The sequence below is a fragment of the Hippopotamus amphibius genome, chromosome 7 (genome assembly GCF_030028045.1).
Source record: "Hippopotamus amphibius kiboko isolate mHipAmp2 chromosome 7, mHipAmp2.hap2, whole genome shotgun sequence".
In the NCBI taxonomy this organism is placed as follows: Eukaryota; Metazoa; Chordata; class Mammalia; order Artiodactyla; family Hippopotamidae; genus Hippopotamus; species Hippopotamus amphibius.
Window position 1 is genome coordinate 71,670,360 of NC_080192.1, and position 8,875 is coordinate 71,679,234.

Sequence of the window (8,875 nt, forward strand, 5' to 3'; positions counted from 1 at the left end):
TTCTAGTTTACATGTAAGACAATGGAGGTTCTTGACTTTCCCAAGGCCCAAGATGTTCTGACTTCTAAGTCCTTTTTCTGACCCTATGACTGCAGCCAATCGCTCTGTGTACCAGAGAGTTCAGTAAGGGGTGAATCAAGGCTATGTTCTAAAAGGGAAGCAAGAGAAATGGGCTATTGAGGAGGGTTAGAGGCTAGGGGTTGCCAAGGAGGGGAGAGCTGAGAAGATTCAGCATGCAATTGTGGAAAAGGGGCCAATGAGAAATGATTAGGAAGTTTGTCTGAAAGCATCAAGAGCATCAAGGGAGTCAGCCTAAGTTTGCACTGGTCCAAAGAGGCTCCAATCTTCTCCTGTTTCCTGAGAAACAATAGTCCATCCACTGATTCCACTAAGCTTAGTGAGTACCACTGTGTTAAAGAACCAGTAGGTGACTCAGGGCAGGAGTTCTGTGTGTCCAGAGACAGAGTAGAAGGCACATGATGTACATGAATCAGGACGGTGGCCACACATGGCACCACGTGACCAAAGAGAGAAGAGTCTTCTTGGACACCCACAGGAAATGGAGGGGATTTCATAGGAGTGGGTAGACTGAGAAGGTCCTTGCGGAGGGTTAAACCCGGATTCTACATGTGTTCAAGCACAGTGGTGAAAGTAACTACAGAAACTGAGAAACCTTGGTGTTAATGAATGTAGGTAAAGTCAAGTCTTGTAGTAGGAGGGCTGAAAAACACCGCCAGAAAGGGTGGAAAAGGACTTGGAATTATATCAGTTGAGAATACTTTTCCTCAAGAAGGAGAATTATACAGCATCAGAAATTACTTGAGGTAGATACGAAAGATTCACGAACAGCCACTAAGGGGAGCCTCAGAAACTTGGAATTCTTTTAGGCAACTGCTAAGCTCTCTTTGCTCCCAGAATGCTACCACAGCTGAAGATGCTGCCACAGTAGGACTCAAGGGCCAGGAGACCTGGGATACCTCCTTTTTTTTTTTTTCTTTTGTTCAGTTCTCTATATCCACCTTCAACAAGTGATTCTGGGCAGAGCCCAGCACTGTGGGCAGAAAGTTTGAGGGGAGCCTCACTTGGGCAGGAGCCCCACAGGTCAGGCGAGGTGGCTGCACAGAGTCACAGGCCAGGGCCAGCTTCCTCTGCGTCACCGCCAGCTTGTCTTGCAGGATCTTCTTCCTCAGCCCAGGTAGTGCCTCTGCAGCCTCTCACCTGCCCGCCCAGGAGCCCTCCACAGGCAAAGGCCACCAGAGCAGACAGCTGCAGCGTCCTCTCGGACACGTCCGCCATCGGCTGCCAGGCATGCAGCCCAGGCACATCCTTGAGGTCACTAACGTCTGGCCTGAATCTCCCAGCACCATCTTGACATGTGAACAGGTGTCTAACCAGTCCCACCATTGTCCCCAAATAAATATACCCCTGGAGGACTCACTAGAACTTTACAGCAAATACATGAGGGGGAACACATTAGGAAATATTTCTATCTGTGTACAAAAAATACTTTAAAAGCTGCTCTGATTTTTGAGAGTGGAGAGAGTTTGTCAGTTGCTGGGAAGAATGCCCAATCCCAGTTCTGCTAGAAAACTGGGCCCAGTTAGTAGTTCTGCTTTCTGAACCCCAAATTGAACTGCATGATCTGATCTACAATTGTATCTATGAGGATGATGGGACAACATGTTTGAAACTGGTTCCGCACATACAGGTAGAGTCACCATTGTGTAGCAGAGTTCAAGTTGGCCAACCTGAGTCTGAGTTCTGGGAACCTCACTTGCTCTGTGAACTTGAGTGAGTCTCAGGCTCCCAGAGTCAACTTCCAATCTCAGAGCACCTCTGGTGTTACAAGAATAAAACAGACCAATCTACTAAAATGGCCAAATGATACATTATTGTTATTATATTAACAATAAATGGTAAGAAAGTCTTTAAGGTAGACTCCAGAGCCTAGAGTTTAAACATTTGATTTTGACTTTCCCTGCATGACATTTTTCCTCATCTGCCATTCCCAGCTCAGTAATATATATAGCAAGTTTCCTTCTGCCAGTTATCCTCAATCATTTTTAGCAGAGAAACTTCACAGCCCCATGCCCTCTAAAATGAGTTTGGAACCAAATCAGGAGGTTTGAGGAAGAGCACTTGGTGAACTAAAACTAATAATTCATTTGGGAGCCTACATCTTATTTTCATGTAGGGTCCTTCTGAGATTTGACTCACTTTGAACTGGAGAGATTAGAAAACAGCCATGTGGCCTTAGTTTGGGAGTGATGCCAAACATATCCTCTGGGCTCATTCTGATGCCAGGTACTTTTACATCCTTTAAAATACACAATTTAATCCAATCCTCAATGAAGCTTCTAGGGTTGAAATAAGTATTCCCATTTGATAGATGAGAAGACTGAGGCTCAGAAAAAATTAAGAATGTTCCCAAAGTCATACAAATGACTGCCAGAGCTGGAATTTTAATGCTTTTCTTCAAGTCCCATATTCTTTTCACTATACCACCCCTGTAAAGAAAAGTCCCAGTGAATCAAATGAATTATTTGGGGTTCCTTCTCATAATATATTGACTCAAGAGCTTCACTGAGTCTTCTAGTCCATCAGCAGGGCTGAGATAGACAAAGTATCCAGTGAAATAGACTGCAGAACCCAGAGACAGACCTGCATGTGGATGGACACCACTTAATATAGAACACAACTGCTGCTGCGGATCAACAAAGACAGAATAGTCTATTCAACAAATCTTGCTGGGACAACTGGTAAACAAACCAGAAAGAAAAACTAAATTGGAATCTACTTCACCACATATACAAAATCAGTTTCAGATAATAACTGTGAAGAGTAAATTTTAAAACTTTAGAAGAAACTGTGGGGGAATATCTTTATGACCACAGGATAGGAAATACTTTTATCTGGCAACACAATATAAAGAATAAAGCTCATAAAGAAAAGATTGTTAACTTTGACTATGTTGAAATTAAGAATGTGGGTTCATCAAAATACACTATAAGGAAAATAAAAAGACAAGCCACAAACTGGGAGGAAATATTTGCAACACATAATCAACAACAGATTTTCAGAACAGAATTTTTTGCAAATCAGTGAGAAAAAAAACAATTTGACAAAAATAGTTAAAAGAAAACATGAATAATTTTACGGAAGAGGAAACATGAGTTGCCAATAAACATACAAAACTTCACTGAACCTCACTGGTAATCAGGAAAATTAAAATTCAAACAACAATGAGAAAGAATTTTGCACCCCAAAATTAAAAAGTCTGATAATACCAAGTGTTGGCGGAAAAAGCGAAGCAATCAAATTCTCCTTGCTGGTGGGAGTGTACATTGATACAGCCTCCTCGGAAAAAAATGCAGCATCATCCATTACATTTGAAGATGCGCATTCCCTGTGACCCTGAAGTTATGCTCTTGGATATATACCACAAAAAACCACTTGTCCCTTGCAGCTAGAGAGTGAAAAGAATGTCCACAACAGCGTTACTGCAATAGCAAAATATACTGGAAAGAAATCAGCAAAGCAAATGTTCATTAACAGGAAAATGGATGAATAACTTTTGACATAGTCCTGCACTGCAATAGCATACAGCCATGAAATGGAAGCACAGGTGCCAACATCAACACACAGGAACCCCACAAACATCTACTGAACAAAATGAGAACAAACGCAGCTGCACAAAAGTATGCATATTGTATGATACCACTTATATAAAACTCAAAAATATGAAATCTTAAGCAATCTATTGTTTGGAATACATAGTTTCGGGGCCAACTACAAAGAAAAGTAAAAGGAATAATGGACCCAGAAATCAGGATACTGGTCACCCTGCTGGGAGAAAGGGGTCTGGGGGTCTCCAGTGGTTCCACAGGTGATAACTCTCAAGCTATGTGATATTTACATTGGTGTTCATTATGCAAGTCTTTCCGCCTTATATATTCTATACGGGCTATATTGTGAGGATGAGTTTGGTAGGGGACGCAGACAACAAAAATTAATATTTATAATTCAGAGAGAACAGCCATCCAGTGCTCTGGACACACCTCAACCCAGTACCAACACTGAGCTCTTCTTATTGAAGTCTATACAGCCAGCGCCTGGCATGTAGATCACTACAGATGCATAATGATAACTTGATAAGGGAACGAATGGTGGAGGATTGATTAGATGGATGTGTGGGTGGACAGACGGAAGACTGAAAGAAGTGGCCAGCTCAGAGCCTAAATAACATGAAGGTATTTAATAGAAGCTCTAGGGTAAATGGGAGAAAGAAGCAGGAAGCTAAATAAGACTTGAGAACTGCAACCAGAACTTCCTTTCTCCCATCTCCTGAATGCACTCAGTCAGATAAAATTAGAATCATCTAATTTAACATAAGCCTAATTGAATCCCTCTTTATTAAGTGGAAAGAAGAGTGACTGTTAATTCTGCACAATGCTTTCGCCACTGCCCCACCCTCACTAGTCGGCTTGGAGAATTACCTCTTCTTTCTCAGCTGACTCGTGCTTTGCCCTGACCCCTGCTCAGTCTTTCGAATGCATTTTGATTATGGACACCCTTTACTGATTTGCAAGCATGATGCCCTTCTGGGCCTTTCCAGGCTGTAGGCTTGATGAAGGGAAATGTGTCCTATTCATCTGTTAATCCTGCATCTATTACAGCACTTGACAGATCACACGTGTTGGACACATACTTCTTTTGAAACAAACAGACACTGAGATGTGTTAAAAGCAGTGAATCTTAAGCCAACAACTCCAAAACTCAAGTATTCATAGATTAGCAGAGTAGAGATCTCAAAATCAGAAGGAAGGGCAAAAATACAAAGTAGACTCTAGGCTGATTATGGCTGAGATGTAAAAAAGCAATTTAAAGCAAGCCCCAAAGTCTTGCTGAGTTCTCTACAAGCCAAGCAAATCTGATGCACATGATACATCTAGCAGGCTACACACAGCCCAGGGAATAAAGTGGTTACATAAAGCTTGGGCTGAGATATCTTTAGAAGGCTGAATAAAAGTCAGCTTTGTGAAAATAGGGCATTCGAGATGAAAACTCTTTTGGGTATTTATCCCTGGAAAACACTCACATTAGGGCACCCTGGAAAAAATAGGCAGGTGACAAGGCCAGGAAGACATGCAGGAACACAGTGAGGTGAGTGAGGCAGGTGGAAAGTCATGCACAGCAAAGTGTGAACCTTGGATGGAATTAATCGCTCAGGCCTCTGTCTGCATTGATCCTACAGTAATTCTGGTGCAGTAGCCAAAACTCAGTTGAAATTCTTCTCGCAGACACTCCTGGAAACTCCTCTTTGAAAAATCTATCCAAGTTGCTTTATTTTATTTATACACTAAATGCGTCTTTGCATCCAAATGCAAAGGCAGAACTTGAGGAAGAGATAGGTTAGAACTCATAATGGGATCTGGCGATTACTTCCTTCTTCCCATTGGGAATATTATCAAATATTGGGGGATTAGCCTGATTGGTGAAAGCCGTTATTGTTCAGCTACCTGAAGACATGCCTCATGACAGCAACAACAGCACAATTACAGCTTGTTGACCAGTTGACCACTCACTACATGCAGGCACTATCTTAATCCGTGAATGTGCATTATCCTCGCAACAGTCACAATAGTGCCCTCAGGTCGGTATATTACCCCATTTTCTATATGAGAAAACTGAGTCCTGAGAGATAAAGTAGACTGAGCAGAGGTTTGTCTCCAGGGCCATCTAATTTAATCTCCTTCTAGCTGATATTCATAAAAAGACATCCATAAGGAACACTGGGCTGTCTACAAGTATTGTCAGATATTCCTACCCACTTTGGGGAAAAAAAAAAACCCACCATTAAACCAAGGGAAATTTGTGGGCAGCACAGAACTAGGTATTATGAAACTCAATAAGTCTACTGATTGAATTTTGTTTGGGGACCACGTGGAGCATCAGGGCTTCGAGAATGTCAGCCAATGAGAACTCCCACTGCCAGTGGTCCTTCTTCTTTCCTTTTCCTCTTTCTCCCCTTCTTCCCCCTTTCCTTCCTTTCTCTCCTGCCTGCCTGTCTTCCATTAAATGAGCATTTTCAAGCACCTACTATGTACAAGCTTTGTGCTAGGAGCTGGTATACAGACATAAAGTAGACATAGATCCACACTCAGGTACCTTGACAAATAGATGTGGAAACATCATGGCACAGCGCAAGAGAGGCTACACAAACTCCAGGGAAGAGTGGACCAACACAGTCAAATTCATCTCCTTCTCTTCGTGTTTAACCAGTAAACTACAGGGCCATGCTTCCAAATGGGAGGGGACACATCTGCCCAGCATGTGAAGGTAGGTCTGCAAACGAATCAAGCCACACATTACACACAGGAAGGACAGTGTGATTACTTGAAGAAGGAGCCATCAGCCATGGGTAGAGGGAAAGAGGGACCAGGAGAAAGACGGACAGTCTCCCAGAGCCCTAGGAAGAGGGGAAATCAGCAAAATTCCTTCCTGACCAGTCACGCCCCCACTCCCACTCTCAACCCCTCCATCTCCCAAGGCGGACTTTGACTTCTCTCCATCCTTAATCTTGTAAATAAGAATGGAGAATGTAAATTGCATCAACACTGGAGAGCAGGACAGAGCTGAAGCCCACCCGGCGAGTGGAGGGGGAAGATCCATTCCAATATTTATTTATTATTATTATTTCGAGGAGAGAAAAAAAGGCAGAAATATTTCCAAAATGTCAACACTATTAAGGAAATCTGAACACCTTAATCCATTTAAATGTCAGCTAGAACCAGGCGCGGGTTTTCAGGAGGGGAGAATGAGAAAGTAAGGAGGGGCAGAGGAAATTAATGCCAGATTCCACATAATCTATCAAAGTTTCTTTCTTTTCTTAATATATTAAATATTAAATGCTTCTTTGCATCTGAGTGAGAGAGGAGAGAGAAAGGGACCAGGGTGGAACTCATAAATGCCTAGATAATTGGTTTTGAGGTTTTTTTTCTTCTTTCTTTCTTTCTTCTTGGCGGATTCTCAATTTCCCTATAAAAGAGAAAATTCATTTCCAGCCGCTAATGTAATGTCAGCGTGCTGTTTACTAAGCATGGATGATGTATAGGGGGACACTAGTTTCAGAGGACTACTTAATGATGCATAGAATTAAATCCTGAGCTCCTCAGCTGAGCCTCCTCCCTCCCTCCTGGTTCCCAGGCTCCCAGTGCATCCTGGGAGAAGCAGGGTTGGCCTAACCTGTCTCCCTGGTTGCTAGAATTCTCGGGTCTCTGCCGGGGAAGCTTGAATATAGCCCCTTAGCCTCATCAGACACATTTTTCCCTGACTGGCATAGCCTGGGATGATCTCCTGGACAGAAAGAAACCGAAGGGCAAGGGGAAAGACGGCTGCTCAGTGCTGGGGAAAGAGGAGAAGGGCGTTAATGGGAGGCACCTGTGTGGGGCTGAGGGGGAATGGGGGGTGGGGGTGGGGGTGGCGAGAGGGCAGGGTGAAGTTGGAGAGCCTTGGGAGAGAGAGGGCTGACCAGCAAGAGCTGGAGGTGGAGCTTCTCTGAGCTCGCCCTCTGCCCTCTGGAAACCACAGCATTCGGATGTCAAGGAAAATAGATGTGGGCAGTTCAGCTGCATCCCTGGGGGCCTGAGAGGCTGTCATTGCCAGAGCAGCACCTTAGTTGTTCTCTTGCACCAGCTGGGTGTTGTGTCAGCTCGTGCTGCTCTCACAGCGGGGCTGGGCAGCCTGAGGGGCAGTGGACCACCCCACAGTGGGACCACCCAGCTTCCTGCCCTGGGGAAGTGACCCAGCCATGCCACCTGATACCACTGGTGGGCCGGCATGGCCACCTGGAAATTGGGAGAGAAGGTAGGAAGGCACACAGCGGGGCCAGTGGTGAGCTGAGGGGAGTTGGGGAAAGGCAGGCCTTAGTGTGGTGCAGGGGGGAGGGGTAACCATACAGCCTGTTCTGCATCTCCTCCCAGGGCTGCTCTGGCCCCCACCATCCTACTGAGCCTCGTTCCCCTTCTCCCCCTGGGTAAGATCCGTGGTCTCATTTCTTTGTCCTCCTGAGCATTTGATGTCACTGACCAGTCCTTCTCTCTGGAAGCCTTCTACTCCTCTGGCATCCTTGACGCTGCTCTACTTCTGACAGCTCATTGCCTGTATCCCTCGTGGGTGTCTTTTGTTCCTCCAGTCTGCACACCATAGACTTTCTACGGGAGTCTTTCTTGGGAGCTTGCTTCTTCTCTGTGTGTTTTCATTCCCTATATAGCTTCCTGTCTTTCATGACTCCAAGCTGCCATTTCTACTCTGACCACACTCCTGGGCTCCCAGGGCACATTGGCAACCACTTCTAGGCACTTCAGTATAGGTGCCCACCTCTTGGGACACATTCAGTATCATCTGTCCTCCCCCTACCCCATGCACTTGCTATTTTTCCAAGCTCTCAGATCAGAAAACTTAGAGTCATTGTCTCTTCTCTCATTTATCAGTTTTGAAATGTCCCCTGGCTTCACCCTTTTCTATTCATCCCCTGACCCAGCATCACCCTGATCTAGCCCTGTGCCTGGACTCCTGCCAAGGTACCCCAGGTTTCACCTGCCCCCAACCCTGAACTCTGAGGCCAGACTCATCTTCACAAAACAGCATTTCCACTAAGTCATTTGACAGAGGTTGGTCACCACCTACTCAATTGTGTCCAGACCACACAGCACTGAGCAGACCCCACCTCAAAGGAGAATCAACCCTGGGGGAGAAGCATCACACACCAGCCAAAACTGGGAGGAGACCCCAGACCCCAGCCTCCTTCTGGAAGAGTGACTGGAGAAATTGAGAGCTTCCAAACGGGAAGAAGGGAGGCTAAACATTTGAGCTT

General features: G+C 44.8%; 1 pseudogene; it reads right to left on the minus strand.

Annotated features, from left to right (window-relative positions):
* Positions 1-1,001: 1,001 nt before the first annotated feature.
* Positions 1,002-1,296, minus strand: LOC130857631 (mitoregulin-like; annotated as a pseudogene).
* Positions 1,297-8,875: the final 7,579 nt, after the last annotated feature.